Here is a 16,640-nt window from a genome sequence, read left to right as displayed (position 1 = left end):
TCAAATTAGGAGAAGGAGAGTTGGTCAAAACTAATCCTGAAATTAGGAGAGTCTATCCCCAGAAGACAATGTCAAAGGAAGGTTCTGTGGGGCCAGACCCTCAGTTCATAGATAGTTTCCTAGCCATAAGACCCATGGTAGAGGAAATGTATAAGGACTTTAGAAAACATAAAGATGAAGATTTATCAGGCTCCAAACAAAACAAAGGAGAAGATGAGTCTCTCCTCCATGACCACTCAAAAGGAAAATGGAAAGAAGAAATCTTTCTCACACCTCCTAATAGCTCTGAACATAAAAAGAAGGCATCTTTGATTAAACTAGATGTTAAATTTGATTTAGCTATATATGATGGAGAGCTAAATGCAGAAAAGTTGGACAATTGGATTAGACAAATTGATGTTTATTGTAGAGTGCAAAGTATTGATTTAGACAAGAGAAAGATTCAGCTGGGAAACCTACAAATTGGAGGCACTGCCTTGGTTTGGTGGGAAGGCAGGACCCAAGATGACATGAAAAGACATGGTAAGACTATTTATTTCTGGAGTGAATTTGTTTCTGCAATCAAAAAGCAGTTCTATCCATTGGCCTACATGTAGCAAGCCATGATGAGTTGGAAAAATCTTCGACAATTGAAAGGGAAAAGTGGACAAGGTTACACCCAAGAATTTAGAAAGAGAGCATTGATTTTAGGAATCTCACTAGACTCACCTGAGACTCTATTGAAGTACATTGTTGGTCTACACAGCTACATGAGGCACACTATCTTCATGTTTAATCCCACTAGTATAGATGAGGTATCTGTACAAGCTACTCATCTAGATGCTAGAGGAAAGAATGGAAATCCAGAAGTTGGGGGATCATCCCAACCCACTGCAAAGTAAGAATAAGGAAAAAGAAAATAGAAATGGAAAGCAAGGCCAAAACTGCACAAAAAAGCAAGGCTTCATGCACTCACTGTAAGAAGGATGGGCATGATGATAAGCACTGTTGGATTCTGCATTCGGTGTTGAGACCTAAGAAGTTTGAGGGAAAAAAGAAGAAGACTACTGCAGCTATTCAGAAATATTTGGGGTCAGACTTACGAGATGAAACAACTATTGTAGCCCTAGGTAGAAAAGGTAAGAATTTTGAAGCATCTACTAGTAATTCTACACAATCTACTATTGATGAAAAAAATGAGAGAAAAAGACATGAGCTTTTCCATATTCGAGTTATTTCCAAACATCAAAAGATTGATACATTGTTTGATAGTGGCTCACAAGTAAATTTAATTTCTAAAGCAATTGTAAAGAAGTTGGTATTACTAACTACACCTCACAAAAAACCATACCCATTAGGATGGTTAAATGATAAAGCACAACTACAAGTGACTAGACAATGCAAACTCAAGTTTTCTTTTCGGTCAACATTTGTAGATGAGGTTGAGTTAGACATAATTCCTTTGGATATATGTGGAATTGTTTTAGGAAGTCCTTACTTGTATGACAAAAAAGCTATTTTCTATAGAGCTGAGAACAAGTATCTACTTATTAAAGATGGAATCAAATAATTTGTAAGAGCTCATAAGCTCAAGAATAATTATACTCTCATAAATTCAGGGTAGATGAAACGAATGATAAATTCATGAAAATAATACTTACTGATGGTTGTAAATGAAAAGAAACCTGATAAAACCAATGTATTTGAGGGTTGTAATGCTAAACAACAAGTTGATTTAGAAAAAGTTGTTTCAAAGTATGATATCTTGTTTCAAGAACCTAAAGGTCTGCCACCCAAAAAGGAAATAATTCATGAAATCAATTTGCAATGAGATGCTCCATTGCTTAACATTGGAATGTACAGGTTGTCCTCTTTAGAGAACACAAAAATCAAGAAGCAGGTGTAGGAGTTGCTCGAGAAGGGGTTCATCAGACCTAGCACATCACCATGTGGGTCACCAATCGTTTTGGTGAGAAAGAAAGATGGCACGTGGAGAATGTGCATTGATTACTGAGCACTGAATAAGATACCAATTAAAAATCATTATCCCCTTCCTTGCATAGATGATTTGTTAGATCAATTGAAAGAAGCTATTTATTTTTCCAAGTTAGACTTGCATAGTGGATATCATCAAGTCAGAGTTGCAGAACAAGATGCATGGAAGACTGCTTTAAAAACAAAGCAAGGATTGTATGAGTGGATAGTTATGCCTTTCGGCTTAACTAATGCTCTTGCTACTTTCATGAGAATAATGAATGATGTACTCAGACCTTTTCATAATGATTTTGTTATTGTATATCTGGATGACATTCTGATATATAGAAAAACATGGGAAGAACATTTAAAGCATGTTAAGAAGACATTAGATGTTTTGAAAAGAGAAAAACTTTATGTTAAACTCTCAAAATGTGAATTTGGCAAAACATCTTTGAATTATTTGGGACATATAGTAACGGGTGGTGAATTAAAGATAGATCCCTATAAGGTGGCAGTCATTGTAAACTGGACTAAACCCAAATCTACTACAGAAGTTAGGAGCTTCTTAGGAGTAGCACAATATTGAAGAAAGTTCATTTCTAACTTTTACTTAATTGTAGCTCCCTTACATGCTTTAAAAGGATTGAACAAGGTGTTTCAGTGGGGAGGCAAACAACAGAAAGCATTCAACACCTTGAAAGAAAAGATTAGTACAACACCAGTACTAGCACTGTCTGATCTTCAAAGACCATTTGAGATCCAAACGGATGCCAGTGACTATGCCATGGGAGCAGTGTTGACACAACACGATAAACCCATACGTTATCATTCTGAGACATTTAATTCTGTAGTAATTAACTATCCTACATATGATAAAGAATTGTATGCACTAGTACAGAGTGTGAAAAAGTGGAAACATTACTTAATGGGCAAAGAGACAATAATACATATTGATCATCAACCACTTCAATATCTACACTCCCAAACTAAGTTGCAGCAATCAAGACACTATAGATGGACGGGTTTTCTACAACAATTTCATTTAGTCATCAGATATAAAAAGGGCATACACAATAAAGTTGCAAATATGTTATCTAGACCCATTATAAATGCATCTACTATACTTAAGCATAATTCTGTGTTACATGAGAGCTACATTGAACAATATGCTCAAGATATAGACTTTAAAGATGTATATGCAACTTTAATTCAATGCAAACGAGTATAAGAATTGGATTATCATGTAAAGGACCGACTCCTATATCATTGTGGGAAGCTATGCATTCCACAAACTGAAAGAGTAAAGATAATTTGAGAAGCACACACTTCTCTAATATCAGGTCACTTTGGGGTAAGTAAAACAGTTGCACAACTGCAAAGATTTTGTTATTAGACAAAAATGAATGATATAGTTTCTAGATATGTAAGAGGGTGTACTATGTCTGCTAAAAGCAAGCCCAGCAATAGAAAACTAGGCTTGTACACTCCATTACCAATTCCTTATCATCCTTGGGAAAGTGTTTCCATAGACTTTGTTGGAGGATTGCCTAAATCTAGGAAAGGTCATGATTATCTGTATGTTGTTGTGGATAGGTTTAGAAAAATGTGTATTTTGATACCTTGTAATAAACAGATTACAATTGAACAAACTGCAAAACTTTTCTTTCAACATGTATGGGTTTATTTTGGATTACCCACTTCCATTATATCTGATTTGGACACCAGATTTGTGGAAATTTTTTGGTCAAGTCTGTGGGAACTGATGGACACCAAACTGAAGAAAAGAACAACTTTTCATCCACAAACAGATGGCCAGACCAAAGTAGTTGATAGGATAGTGATCCAGTTACTTAGGGGATATTACAGCAAGCATCCTAAGCTTTGGGATGAACATTTGTGTTATGTGCAACATGCTTACAACTGAGCCAAACATTCTTCTACACAGAGATCTCCTTTTGAGACCTGTTTTGGTTTCACACCAAGGTCTCCTTTGGATTTTATCTCTGGTAAGGACACAATGGTTGAGGGACCACAACGATGTGGACAGGGAAACTAGGTTCATTGAACAAATCCAAGAGATCCACCAGGCAGTATAGGAACAACTGGAAAGGAGCTAAGCTAAATACAAGGCAAGGCATGACAAGCATCAGGTGGAGCATAGTTTCCAAGTTGGTGACCAATTCTGGCTGTACATTAGCAAAGACAAAATGCAAGGTGAAGGTAAAATGCTAAAGCCTATCAGGTATGGACCTTTCAGGATACTCGAGAAAATTGGTGAGAATGCTTTTCTCCTTGATCTACCAGCTTACATGCACATCTACTCAGTCGTAAATGTAGATTTCTTGAGATTGTTTGAACCTTCACTAATTGAGGATCCCGAAGAGCAAAGTCAATTGCCTTCTATTGATAACCTCTTACCTGAATATCTTAATGAATTGTTGGGAGACATAGTTTTGGATAGGAGGGTGAGAATGATGCACGGGGGAGATGTTGAGTACCTCAGATTTGGGCTCAAGGGTTCAAAGCTGAGTAGTGCAAAGTGGATAGAGATTGGACAAGTGAGACAATTGTACCCTCACTTAGTCGATGCTTGAAAACTAACTTTTGGTTGTCCAAAAGCTTTTTCAGTGAGAAGGTTGTGATCCAAATTGGATCCATGAAAATTATCATAGTTTTATGACTATATCAAATCATGACAGACTTCAAAAACTTGTGAACAATGAGCTATCAGGAAGGACCTCTAGACAGTGGAAGTTTGTAGCCAGCAAGGAATGACGAGGACCTTGCTCAAAGCGTGCTGACCGAAGCCCATGGAGATCGCGCAGTGGCACAAACTAGTAATTTGGAAGCTCAGATAAAAAAATAGAGGCCATTTCTAATGCGCGATTAGTAATCGCGCTTTGCTGGGAAAAACCCCTTGAAATGGAAAATCCCGGAGCGTACGGTCACAAGGGAAAACTGAAAACCGTGGGAAAGGTGCTGAAATGATAAACGGGTCCCACACTCCAAAACTAGTGGAATATCAAAGGCATTTTGGGTGGTAAGCGGGTTTGGCCAAAGACCCAGTGATTCCATACATTGGATGACGCATGTCCGGTGGATGAGAGAGAAAACCACTCTCATCATGGACTAATGTTCGAGCAAGTCAACCATGCGTTAAGAGAAATAACTGTGGGATCTAGAGGCCCTAGATCCAATGGTGAAGATTGCACCTAATGAGAGACTGGATTTGATGGAGAAATAAGCTACAACACATAAAGGTTTGAAGTCTGATTTGACCACTGAGCTGGTGGATGAATCATTTCGTAGGATAACCGAAATAACGAACCGTGATGAGCCCCAGAAATGGGTAATTATATGGGCTCATTCTGCCTCTTATTTCGACTTAATCCACCATTATCATTAGTTTATTGCATGTTTTTGAATATATTTATGTAATAGAGTGAATTTGGTTAGTCACTTTGCCATGTAATCTAATGAATGTTTTATGTAGACTTTTTGGCCAATCTTGGACAAAGTCAAAGGATTTATGAGCAAATGGTAGCCAAAAATCGTGGAAAATAGGGAAGATGATTTGTAGGGTGGATGTCTCTTGCATTTAAGACCTCTTTCCTTGAATCCTTCATTAGCAACTCAGAGCACAGATGTCCACATTGATGATTCGAAGGGGCAGCCTAGCAATTAAAGAAGGACTGTTGTTTATCTCTAGTCCTAGGAAGCCGAGTTCCTTGATTTTAGGAGGACTACTGAAAGACTCCATTTGTATAAATAAGAAGGCTTAGGGCCTCAGTAGGTTAGCCAATTATTAGTATATTTTCGCACTTTTTTGTAGCATTGTGTTCACCTGTTTTTCGAGTTCCTTTATGAGAACAGTTTATGTAATATAACTATTATTTTTGATAATGAAGATGAAACAAATTTTGAGCCAGCACTGATCTCTTTTAGAGGGCTAAAGCTCTTGGGTTAGGGCCCAACCCAAGCTACCCAACACCTCCTACTATGTACTTATACATTTTTGCTTCACTTCATGAGTTAATTTCTGTTGCATAGATTCACTTTACTTTGTTAGATTAGGTTTCTTTTGATGGTTAGTATAGTTGTTTTTGTTTCAGGTTGCTTAAGTAAGTTACTGAAGCGACAGAATAAGATTCAAAAATACCAACAGCAGGCCCTAATCTCCTTTCTCCTTTCCTGGGACTATGATTTGAGGTCAAAGAACTGCTGCTACCACCAAAAACACAGTTTTTGCTCTTCCATGCAACTACTAGTGTGATAACTTGATTTGGAAAAGTTGATATTGGTTTAGATTCAGTTGGTTAGATAATTTCCTGCTCTTTTCCCATAGATCTCTCTGCCTACTTTTCTGTTCATAGGTTACTATTCAGCATTTTCTGTTTGTAGGTCAAAAATTAGGTCAAGCTAGAAAAAGTTCTGTTTTCATGGTATAATTAGTTCTTTCTTTGGTCAGTTTTGATAAGTAAATGTGCAGATCTCTTGCCATACATCTCAGCTCACCATCCATCCATAGAATATCCAGTACCATCCCACTTCTCATAGATTTCCCAACTCATTCACAACATTTCGTCAATCTGCCCTAATTTCTACGTTTTTTTCCATAAAGCTGCTTCCTTGCCATTTGAACAAATCCAACCATCACGTTCATTCTTGATCTTACTTGACAAGTTCTAGACACCTCAACACCTTCATCTAGCCTTCAGTTCCCCTTTTCCATCATTTTTCCATATTCAAAGTTCCAAAAATAGCTCTCGGCCTCCTCCTATAGATCCTCCTGTAGATCCCCTACAGACTCTTGTAGAATTTCCTCTGAGTGATTTTTCGAAGTCCGATCACTATGGAAGTCTTCAGAAAGGTAATAATGGCTTCTTAGGACCTCTCCACACCTTCCTCCACCTCTAAAATAACCAACTCCATCTTCCTTTGCCACCAAAACCTCTGTGAAATCACAACCAGATAAATCAAAAGCATAATAATTTCACATAAAAACAATCAAAAGAAAAAAAAAAATGTTTTCTTCTTATTTCTTTTTAGAAGTAGCTTGAATAAATGAAATTTACCTTTTCAGTAGTCAATTTCACTCATTTCTTCAGTCTTCATCTCTTTTCTTGCAAAAGTATGGTTAATAGGTAAATTAGGGTTTGCTAGGGTTTGTGTTACATTTCAATTCTCCTTCTCTTTTTTCAAATAGAATAGCCCCTGTAGAGTTAGTTTTCTTTCATCACAGTCAAAGCTTCTTTTTAGAACTCATAGAAGTTAGCTTAAGCTCCTAGCGAACTTGCGCTAGCTGATCAAGTGATAGCCTGCAGTAAGAGCTAGCACTTGTGCATATAACACCGTCACTTCCAAGTTTGTTACGAACTACTAGGTTGATAAAAGTAAAGTAGGAAGCCCCAGGAGTTGCGGCATTATTGCTGCAATACTGGTGCTCACCACATTTTGGCGGTATTGCTGGGGAACTATCAGAGTATTTTGTGATTACTGATTTTCTTCTATTTTCTACTATAACATTCTGCTAAGTAGTTTATTTCAACAAAAGTAGAGTAGTTGTTTCATTTCAATTTTGAAGTTTCAATTCTGCAAAAGTAGATTAGGCATTTCCTGCTTCCATTTCCATTCTCCAATTTCAAATTCAACAAGAATAGATTAGTCATTTCTTACTTTCATTTCAATTCTGCAATTTCAATTTCAACAAGAGTAGATTAGTCATTTCCTGCTTTCATTTCAATTCTGCAATTTCAATTTCAGCAAGAGTAGATTAGGCATTTCCTGCTTTCATTTCAATTTTGCAATTTCATTTTAGCAAGTGTAGATTAGGCATTTCCTTGCTTTCATTTCAATTCTGCAATTTCATTTTAGCAAGTTCATTTCAGTAGTTGTAATTTGTTGTTCAATCCATTTCAGTTTTGCAGGTACAAGAAAAAAAAAAAAAAAAACAAAAATCACCCAAAAAGTGATTTCCTTTCATGCCTCGTAGGAACAGAGACAATTCAGGAAAACTCCTACCCAACACCCCCACGACATCACTAAGTCACCCTTCTCTCTTATTTGGTGGCAGTGATCCAGAAGAACCTATAGGTGAACCTCTAGAGATATACGAAGATCCTATAGCAGAAGAAGAGCAAGAAACCATTCCTCCTCAGACCATGGTTGAAAACAAAAACACTGGAGGAAATGGAGAAAGAATAGAGGGTTCCTTTCCTATCCAAGAGACCAATGGGGACACTAAAATGAAAAACATAAGTCCTTTAGCCTTACCTCACTTCCATGGATTAACTACCTAAGATCCTGATACCTTCTTGTTTGAATTTGATGTCCTCTGTCGAACCTATGACTATGTAGAAGATGAGAAGAAGTTGAAACTATTTCCTTCTACCCTCAAGGATGTAGCATTGCACTGGTTCATGGGGTTACCTAGAAAAAACATCACAACTTGGGCTCAGATGCAGCAAGCCTTTAACAACAAATACCGGGACTACTGTAGATCAAAGGATACCAAGGAGGAAATCTTTCACATGACCATGGGAAGTGATGAATCTTTAGAAGACTATGAAGAGAGGTTTCAACTCAGTTACAAAAGGGTCAGGTGCACACTTGACCCCGAATCTCTGAAGTTGGTCCTACTCAGAGGAGTCCCTGAAGACCTTCTAGACACCCTCCATTTGTTGGCTGGGGGAGACATCTACCAACTACCTTATGATGACATAAAGACTATGTTTAAAAACCATTCTAGCTTAGATAAAAAGAGATGTAGGGGAAGTGAACCTTCAGCCAGTACATCCTCATCCAGTTCATCCCTTAGAAGTGAATTTGAGAATCGGCTGGAAGATTTCAAGAGCAAGATGAGGCGGAAACTTGCCATGCAAATGGATACCTTGCATATCAAAAGGAAACAAGAGGAAGCTGAGAGGGCTTTGACCATCTTTTCTCCTAGGTGCACTAGAAGGCACCCTCGAAACAAATGTCCATTGAACTCTATAGAAGTGTGTTTAGTCTATGAAGAAGACCATCCTACGAATCAGTGCCCTTCCTTGTCCAGACTTAAAGCTGCATATCAAGAGGCCGAAGGAGCCAATGAACCACTCTATTTCATGAACCAAAGGAGGCCACATGGGCCTAGACCTTACCAACAGGGAATGCAAGGGAGATCTCAGACCTATCACAACCCCAATCAAGCCACTTCGATGCCTTCTTGGGGTCCCCCTACTCATCTTTCCTGGTCCACACCCCATCCTTGGTCATATCCATCTCAATACCATGCTCAACCAGTTGCTCATTTGTTTCACTCTTATGCTCAACCACAACAGTAGTGGAATGTACGTCATCAGGGGTGGAGGCCCTAGTACAACTCTCCTTCCACTCTTTTGCCTCCAGCACCTACTCAACCACAACCATTGCCTCCTGCTCCACCAAGGCAACATCAAATACCTGCTCAACCGAACCCAAACCCCAATAACAGACAAGCCCAATAAGTATATAGTGGAGAAACATCATGCCCAACCTATGCTATGGATATTTTGGAGATTAACCTACAATCTGGGAAGGTTCTCCTAGATAACCAACCTCCCCCTAAGGAGGATGAGGAAAAAAAAGAAAGTGAACCAAAGGCCATTCCACCTTTTCCTGAGAGATTAACTGGAACCACACAACCAACCCCAGAAGAAACTGAACTTTTAGGAGAATTAAAATAGTTATGTGTAAAGATGCCACTTCTCCAAGCCATAAAGGTTGTGCCTATATACAACAAGATGATCAAGGAGAAGACCTTCAGGCACCCAGGTAGGCGCAGGAGAGATGCTCCAACTATCAATGTCATAGGACAACTGTCTGACCTGATGTTGGGGCAGGTGATATGTCTGAAATATCTAGACCCTAGAAGTCCTGTAGTCGATGTCCACATCAATGGCACCATAATCCCCCATACCCTAATTGATCTAGGGGCTGCCATTAATGTGATGACCAGGGACACTATGCTCAAGCTCAACCTTCAGGGCTCCTTGAGAAAGACCACAACAGTACTGCAGTTAGCAGACCGCTCCACCATGACCCGTGAAGGGATTGTGGAAGATGTAATGGTCTCTATCAATTCTTGGGATTACCCTACTAATTTCTTAGTTCTCCAACCAAAGGCAAAACTCACTGGGTATCCTCTCATCCTGGGAAGACCTTGGTTGGCTACTGCAGATGCCTACATTAGCTGTCGAGCTAGGAACATGACAATCAATAATGGGCATATATCCAAGTAGCTAGTCCTATATCCTCCTGCCCAACCTTTGTTAGAACATGATTTATCCCTCTGGTTGGAGGAGGAAGATGAGGATGAAGTCTATTCTGCACCACTGTGTGCAGTAGAGGCTACCATGGGGGGCTCACAAACCGAGGATGATCTTATTGAAAACTTGATTCAGAATCCACCCCCTAATGTGTTGGCATTAGAAGAGTTGGTGGAAGAAACCCAAGCCAATCCCTTAGTTGATCTCTATGTGACTAATCCGACCTCTCTCTGAGTTAAGAATGTGGAATTTGGCCCAGAAAGAACCTTGAAGATCAACTCATCCTTATCCACCTCTCAGGAGAAAGAACTGTGTAGCTTATTGAAAAACCACTTGGATGCTTTTGCTTGGAACTATAAGGAGATGAAGGGAGTCCACCCTTCAGTCTGTACTCATCACATTTACATTAAGGAAGACTACAAACCAGTTAGGCAGCCTCAAAGGAGGATGAATCCAGCCCTTAAGGACATTGTCAAAGAAGAACTGTAAAAGTTACTCGATGCAAGATTCATCTACCCCATCTCTGATAGTGAATGGGTCTCTCCTTTGGTGCTAGTGCCAAAGAAAAACAGGAAGTGGAAAATCTATGTCGATTATTGGGAACTAAACAAGGCCACCAAGAAGGACCATTTCCCTTTGCCTTTCATAGATCAAGTGTTAGATGGCCTGGCAGGGAAGAAGTTCTTCTCCTTCCTAGACAGGTTTAGCAGGTACAACCAAATCCAAATCAGCCTGGAAGACCAAGATAAGACCACTTTCACTTGTCCTTGGGGAAATTTTTGATATAGGGTCCTTCCTTTTGGGTTGTGCAATGATCCCACCACTTTCTGGAGAGCAGTACTGAGTATATTTGCTGAACTAGTTCATGATTCAGTGGAAATCTATATGGATGACTTTACCCCTTATGGTTCTAACTTCCAGGAAGCTTTGACTAACATGGGAAAAGTTTTAGAAAAGTGCATTGAAATGAACCTGTCGATCAGTTCTGAAAATTGCAAATTCCTGATGACTTAAGGGATCGTGCTAGGTCATACAATTTCTAAGCAAGGATTATAGGTGGATCCCAACAAAATTGGCATCATCCAAAGGATCCCACCTCCTCAAAAGGTAAGAGATGTTAGTAGTTTCCTAGGCTTAGTAGGGTATTACAGTAGATTCATTAAGGATTTTAGTAAGCTAGCCTCTCCATTGTTTTGTCTTTTGGGGAAAGATGTTGAGTTCATATGGACTGACAACTGTCAAGAGGCTCTAGATTCCTTGAAAAGTAAACTAGTGACTACCCCAATTTTGAGAGGTCCAAACTGAGCCCTACCTTTGCACATTCATACAGATGCCTCAAACAAAGCGATAGGAGCAGCCTTAGGGCAAATAGATGAGAAGCTACCTTATCCCATATATTTTGTAAGTAAAAACTTGTCCAAGGCAGAGTTAAACTACACTGTAACCGAAAAGGAGCTCCTAGCTTTAGTCCATTCCCTAAATAAGTTCAAACACTACATCACTAGATATCAAACATTCATACACACTGACCATGCTGCAATCAGGTATTTGATGAGAAAACTAGATCTAAATTCTCATATTATTAGATGGTTACTTTTATTGCAGCAATTTGATTTAACCATTGTTGATAAGCTGGGTAAGGAAAATGTTGTTGCTGATTTTCTGTCTAGACTAGATCTGCTTGCATGTGAAGAAGGAATGGTGGATGATTGAATGCTAGATGAACAACTATTTACTATCTCAATACTCTCTCCATGGTTTGTTGATATAGCAAATTACTTGGTTTCAACACAGTTTCCGCCACACCTGTCCTCAAAAGAGAAGAGCAAGATCATGAGGGAAAGTGCCCCATTCACTTGGATTGGGGGCCATCTCTTCAAATTTGGCCCAGATCAGATTTTGAGGTGATGTGTTAGGGAGGAGGAAGTTTTTGACATTCTCCTAACCTATCATGATGGGCCCTGTGGGGGCCATTTTGCAGCAAAGAGGACTGCCTTCAAAATTCTGCAAGTAGGTTACTATTGGCCCACTCTTCATCAAAATGTCAGGAGATATATCAGCCAATGTGACCGACGTCAAAGGATGGGGTAACCTACTCCAAGGGATGAGATGCCCCTGCAACCTCAAGTGACTTTCGAGCCATTTGAGAAGTGCAGCATTGACATTGTGGGTCATATCAACCCTCCTTCGAAACAAAAATCTTACATCATTGTGTGCACTGATTATCTGACAAAATGGGGAGAAACGAAGGTGGTCAAGGCAACAATAGAAGAAAAAGTAGCTGAGTTTTTGAGAGAGAATATCTTCTACAAGTTTGGCTATCCAAGAGAATTAGTCATAGATCAAGGGAGTCAGTTTACCTCCAATCTAATTGAAGATCTGCTCGCACATCACGAAATTAAGCACAGAACTTCCACCCCTTATCATCCGCAAGCAAATGGATAGGTGGAAGTCACTAACTGAGCTTTTGAAGGAATTTTGACCAAGGTAGTGAGTAGCAGCAGGAAAGATTGGGTAGATCAATTTGTTGAGGCCACCTGGGCCTATAACACCACTTGGAAAACCACCACAGGGTTCACACCCTATGAGCTGGTCTATGGGAAGAAGGGTTCATTGTCAATAGAATTTGAATATAACACACTAAGGATGGTAGCTCAGCTGGACCTAGATCTTAGCCACGCACAAAAACAAAGGTTACTTCAACTAAATGTATTGGATAAACAGAGATTGCAGGCCCTTCTCCACTCAGAGGTAGTCCAACTTCAAAGGAAAATATGGCATGACAGACACCTCAAAGAAAAAAATTTCTAGGAAGGAGATTGGGTGCTATTGTATGATTCAGGATATAAAGGTTTCAAGGGAAAAATGAGGACAAGATCGCTCGGATTGTACACCGTATAAAAATGCAATGACAATGGTTCAGTTCTGATCCAGACCATTGATGAAGAAGCCATCCCCATCCTCGTCAATGGGCATAGGTTGAAAATCTATAGGAAGCCCCTATCCAAGTAGGAATTTATTCAGAATCTGATTAAAACAGTGTTGGTAGTGGAGCAGCTCTTTGCCTCCACTCCACCCACACCCTAAACACACACAAGAAAAGAAAAAAACAGAAAAAATAGAAAGAGAAAAAAACACAAAAGGAGAATAAAAGATCCCGGGGTGAAAACCTGCTGGAGACGCCCAGGGCAGGCAGTGAGGGTGAAAAACTCCTGGAGGTGCACCAACTGTCTCATAAAAAAAAAAAAGATGAAAAGAAAAAAGAAAAAGAGAAAAAAATAGAAAAAAACAGAAAAACTAGATTCTTTTGAATGCATTGCAGATTGCAGCAGGGTCACAGAAGAAAAAAGGACATGGCCAGGCTGAATACACCCTTGATAGCTCATTTCTCCAATGCCATTGTCTTTTCCAAGGCCCTGTCTCACTTGTTCTGGAAATTTTGCATCCTACAAGAAGCTCTATGCATTCTATAGGAGGCTCTTGTAGAAACCACAAAAAGCTCGAAATCAAGTTCAGAAAAGCATCAGAGGGCTAGAATTTGTCCAGAAGACTCGTGGAACTCACTGCCACCATTCATCCTCCTAACCCTCCATTACATCCTTGTACCACTACATTTCCACTTGCTTTTTTCTTCCCTACACAAGAAAACACAGAAATCTAGTTTCTTTTGTTGTTTTCTTGAAAAAAATGAAGAATAAGCAGCAATATTCTTAACTTGTTTCTTACCTGGTGCATACCAGCTACTTTTCCTTTTCCTTCAAAACCTTCCTCGACTATCTTTTCAGTCCCTACTCAAACCTCAGTAAGAAATTTTAGAGGGAGAAGTAGTTACAGGAAATCCTGCAGGATTCCTGTAATAGCTGATCCCTTTAAAAAAACAAGCTCCAAAGGCAAGGTCAGTGAAGCCACAGGTGTATACAACATGCAAGGAGTCATTCCTAATCAAAGATCACCAACACAAAGTAGCCAAGCCACCAGTTCAGAAGCCACGGGAGCCAACATCAGCAGCAATCCATGAACAGAGTGCCAAAGTCTGAGCATGCAAAGCACGGTAGCGACTAATAGGTAAGTGGCTAAACCCATTCCTCTGTTGCATGAATATGATTTAGAAATTGCATGAACCATTGAGATGGTCACGATTAAATGAAATCGATGGCCAGCTAACTGGCCACCCTCATCTAGTTCAAACAAGCCTCGTCCAATTCAAACAGTGTTCAATGGGTGCAATCGGCACGTGTGTTTAGTCAACTTGGGAAGAAAAACTCAAAATAGGTAGTGGTGGTGACGTATAATGGGAATGATGGAAGTGATTGAGGTAGCATGAAGGATCATAATGGCACTAGAGTAGGGACCAATGGTCCAAATGAAGATAATGTACCCTTCCTGCCACCTCACCTCGTCACCGCAGAACACACCATAAGCTTAAGTACACTATAGTCGAAGCCTCCACCACCTTTGTTTTCATTTGTATCGACGAGTTCTCAGCTGCAGCAACTCACCTACCACCTTCAGAGCCTCGAAATAGTCACTCTCTGCCAGTTTTGAAACCCTTCCTATTATCGGGCTCTACAGGAGCATTATCGCACTCTACAAGAGCAGAAACACAGTCTATAGGAGCCTTTCTATAGGAAGGCTAGTGAGTAGCTCTGCAGATGGAAAATTCTGGATTTTATGCCAAATTCAAGTTCAAAAAACGTAGGCTCAGAAAACCCACTCTGCATGTTCTATATCTACAAACGGTGGTGGGATTTAAAGTGAAGTCTTGAGTTGAAAAGAAAAAAATGAGAACAGAAGTCTGCCTATGTTTTCTTTGAAATATATACAGTCTTTCCTTTTTACTCTCTGCACTGAAAGTTTGTCTCTTTTTCCTCTGTGATATTCTCCTATGTGAAGAACTGATGAAAACATAGAAAATTGAGCCTGTAAAACAGTGAATTTGCATTAGGTGGTCTGCTTACTTTGTGAAAAAGAAAAAAACACTGTCTGGTATACTCTTTGTGTTTTTTAAAAAAATATTGATTTCCTCAAACCGACCGAGAAGTAAATTAAGGTTGACAATAGAGTTTGAAAGACAAGAAAATTACAATTTGTTTTTGTTAAAAAAAAAAAACATGAAAAACTCTCTCTGGTTCCAGAAAAAACCTCAGCTATTCCTCGGTTTTTGGGTTTGAGAATTTGTTGCCTTCCTCCTCACCTAAGAATTTCCAGTAGTCACTGAATATCATGATAGGGGGTTTTATGAGAAAGGAGCCTATGAATTCCACCAAATTGCATGAGTAGCTAGAAGTGGTAGCCCTCTTTACCAGGGAAAATTGGATGCCTTTCTTTGAGAAATTTCATGGGTATGATGAGGAAGTTACAGAGGAATTTTTATTATCTTTAAGACCCCATTCAAAAACCCATGCTACAGTCAGTTTCAGGGGTCTAACCATAGAACTTACACTAGAATTCATCAACAGAATTACAAGTCTTCCACTTGGGCTCCCCTGGAGCAAAGAAGAAAAACCACTAGGACAGGTTGCTAAAAAGACCTTTTTCCAGCCTGATGAACATCTGATGGAGGATAAGAATGGGATCAGAAGGACAAGTATACCTTATCCATGGGGTGAAGTCAGCTGTCAAATCATGACGTATATCTCCTGTGAAGGGAGATACAATATTGTTTATGATTATCATTTCAGATTTTTACATGAACTAAGATATGAAATGGACCTACCTGCATCTAGAAAACTCAGTCTTCCATATTTTCTCCTCCAATCCTTGATAGAGTGTAGCACCAAATTGAATGTAGGGGTTCCAAACCAACTGGCTCACCATGGGCTCATTAAATTGCTGGTAGAGGATGCCCTCGACACATACACAATCCCTATAGCTTGGGAAATTTTCAGGAACATAACTAAAGAAGATGACATAAAAACTCTCACTAATGACCTTAGTCCATCTGGTAGTGAAGAGGAGGAGAATAAAGAGGAACTTGAGAAGGAAATCCATGAAGAGGCATAGAATATTCAATTAGAAAAAGAAAAAGAAGAAAAACAGAGAGGAGAGGAGAAACATGACACAACCACAGTTGAACCTAAAGCAGAGAAGAAAACAACATCAAAAGCAGTAAGAGGGAAAACCATAGCAGAGAAAAGGAAAGCCCAAGATAGCTTAGAAAAATACTACCACAGGAAAGTCAGAAACTCAGCAAGTAGAGGAGAAAACAACACCAGAGACAGAAGAAACAAAATCAAAGACAATAGACATAGGCAAAACAGCAGAGGAAGAAGAAGAAAAACAAGAAGAAGAATTGTCTCCTGATGCTTGCAAGAGAAGTAGCAGTTGTGTTTGCTGCACTTAGTACTCCAGCCAAGCAAAAAGGGAAAAGAAAAAGGTAGCCATCTATGTACTTCA

Source organism: Pinus tabuliformis, chromosome 5_2 (genome assembly GCF_031772625.1).
Source record: "Pinus tabuliformis cultivar Carrire ecotype Pingquan chromosome 5_2, CPIR1, whole genome shotgun sequence".
In the NCBI taxonomy this organism is placed as follows: Eukaryota; Viridiplantae; Streptophyta; class Pinopsida; order Pinales; family Pinaceae; genus Pinus; species Pinus tabuliformis.
This window is presented reverse-complemented; position numbering follows the sequence as displayed.